Here is a 2667-nt window from a genome sequence, read left to right as displayed (position 1 = left end):
CCATGCCCAGCTAATGTTTTGTATTTTTAGTAGAGACGGGGTTTCACCACGTTGACCAGGATGGTCTCGATCTCTTGACCTCGTGATCCACCCGCCTTGGCCTCCCAATAGACTTCATCTCTTAAAATAAAAAAAAAAATGGGGGCTGGGTGTGGTGGCTCATGCCTGTAATCCAGCACTTTGGGAGGCCACGGCAGGCAGATCATTTGAGGTCAGGAGTTGGAGGACACCTTGGCCAATACGGTGAAACGCGGTCTCTACTAAAAATACAAAAATTAGCTGGGTGGGGTAGTGCGCACTTGTAATCCCAGCTACTCGGGAGGCTGAGGCAGGAGAATCGCTCGAACCTGGGAGGAGGAGGAGGAGGCAGTGAGCTGAGATTGCACCACCGCACTCCAGTCTGGGCAAAAAGAATGAGACTCCTTTTCAAAATAAATAAAAACTAGCCAGCAGGTGGTATTATTGTCAGCAAGTGTGTATTTCTTGTGAGGAAGTGAACATGCTCGCTCTCTCCAGGTGGGCTTGGCTACCATTGGCTGTGCTTCCCCCATCCTGGGGCAAGGAGCTCCTGCTGGGCCTGGGGTCTCGGAGGGCCAGGGCAGCCACACATGCCCCAGGTGTAGCCGTTCCAGTTGCAGCTGGCAGCATTTGATGGTGTGGATGACTCCGGCAGTGTGGCTAGCTGGGTTTAGTGATGGGGGTAGAGACGGAAGTTCCCTTAGAGACCCACCCCCCCCCTTCTGTCACCCACCCACCTCTGCAAGCTGTAATCATCCAACCTTTGACATTGAGCTATACTTCCTCTTACTAGTATTACACTTCTAGCTCTCCTGCCAGACAGAGCTGTGGGAGAAAAAATCCAGGCCCTCATGGAAGTAGGGGAGAAATCAGTTCTGCCCACTGATCTTTTCCTTATCTCTACTTGGAGACTCTCATGGAATTCTTGGGAGAGTTTAATGAATTAATATGCGGAAGAGCTTCACACAGTGCCTGGTTGATGGTTAACTATTAGTGTCATGGTTCAGGTTGGGTGTCACTTCCTCCAGGAAGCCTTCCCTGACTTTCTCAGGCTGAATTTAGTGCCTGCATCCCCTTTGCCTCTCTGGTATTTCTATAACACAGAGTTATAATTTGTCCCTTTGTCTTTCTGCCATACTCAACAATGAGCCCCCAAGGGGGGTTGTGCCATATGCTGTTCACTGTTGTATCCCCAGTGTGCCTGGCTCAGGTGGGAGTGACAATTATATTTTAGGTGAATGAGTGGGACTCATGAGAAGTGGGGCTCTGGGACCAGGCCCTCAGCCCTGTCACTCACATGCTGTTTGATTTAAGCTCTCAGGGTTGAAGTTCCCCCCAAGGTGAAATGGAACTAAAACAACCCCTTCCTCGTGGGGCTGAGGTCAGGAGCAAATGAGATTGCCTGCACACTACCTGGCACACTATGTGTTCCATAAACATGCACTATTGTTCTGCAGCTCCTGATTAAATACCCTCTACTTGGCCAGCTGTGGTGGCTCACGCCTGTAATCCCAACACTTTGGGAGGCCGAGGTGGGCGGATCACAAGGTCGGGAGATCGAGACCATCCTGACCAACATGGCAAAACCCCGTCTCTGCTAAAAATACCAAAATTAGCCAGGTATGGTGGTGCACAACCGCAGACCCAGCTACTCAAGAGGCTGGGGCAGGAGGAATGTTTGACCGCCGGGGGCAGAGTCCCCCCCAAAAAGAATGGAAAGGTCCAAACTAGAGCTTTTAAGAGCCTAGTTTGGACAGAGCGAGACGCCTCTCTTTAAAAAAAAAAAAAAAAGCTGGGTGCAGTGACTCATGCCTGTAATCCCAGCACTTTGGGAGGCCCAGGTGGGAGGATCTCTTGAGTCCATGAGTTTGAGACTAGCCTGGGCAATACAGTGAGAGACTCGGTCTAAAACAAATAAACAATAACAATTAGCCGGGAGTAGTGCTGCGCATCTGTGGTCCCAGCTGCTTGGAAGGCCGAGGTGACAGGATCACCTGAGCCTGAGTGGCGGAGGTTGCAGTGAGCCCAGATCTTCCAGCCACTGCACGCTCTAGCTTGGGCGACAGAGCAAGACCCTGTCTCAAACAACAACAAAAAAGTGACCTTGAGCAAAACCCTGCCCCTCTTAGAACCTCAGACTTGCTGTCTTTACACAGAAGACGGACTTCAAAGTCCCTACGACCTTGCCCGCCCGCATCAGCCTGAATTAGTTAGCGGGCTGGTTTCCCAAGGGCTCTGCGGGACACTGCAGCATAGCAGCGCCGCGGCTGCCAAGGGGTTAATACCGGTGGGCCCCGCCCCTTTTCTTGCCCCGCCCGACGGGCACCACCCCCGCTGGGGTTGTACCCTTGACCCCGCCTTCAGGCCGTGCGTCCACCGGAAGTGCCCGCGCGCAGGCAGCTCACTTCCGCCCGGCAGGTGACAGCCGCGGGGCTCCCAGCCGCCGGCAGTCCGGACGCGCCGGGAGAGTGTGAGGTGGAGGCCGCGGACATTTTGGTGCCAAGTCGAACCGAGCCGTGACGCCGGGAGCCGTTGAGACCTGCGGGTGAGGAAGCGGGCACCTGGCGAGGCAGGAGAAGAAGTGGGGCGGGGAGTCGGGGGTCCTAGGCGAGAGGTTTGCGGGGTCAGAGGTCATGAAGAGGACGCGGC

At 54.2% G+C, this 2667-nt stretch overlaps 1 protein-coding gene across 1 annotated transcript in view; it reads right to left on the bottom strand.

The window, feature by feature from the left end:
• Nucleotides 1-2438, bottom strand: part of SLC5A4 (solute carrier family 5 member 4) — a 56022-nt gene extending 53584 nt beyond the window's left edge. The window contains exon 1 of the mRNA XM_017536342.2: nt 2365-2438. The gene's annotated coding sequence lies outside the window, so the exon portion shown is untranslated. The remainder of the gene's footprint in view (nt 1-2364) is intronic.
• Between the last annotated feature and the right edge of the window lie 229 nt (nt 2439-2667).

This window comes from Cebus imitator, unplaced genomic scaffold, assembly GCF_001604975.1.
Source record: "Cebus imitator isolate Cc_AM_T3 unplaced genomic scaffold, Cebus_imitator-1.0 Scaffold97, whole genome shotgun sequence".
Lineage (NCBI taxonomy): Eukaryota > Metazoa > Chordata > Mammalia > Primates > Cebidae > Cebus > Cebus imitator.
The sequence above is the reverse complement of the archived record's forward strand: the minus strand, read 5'-3'. Positions and strand labels throughout refer to the sequence as shown.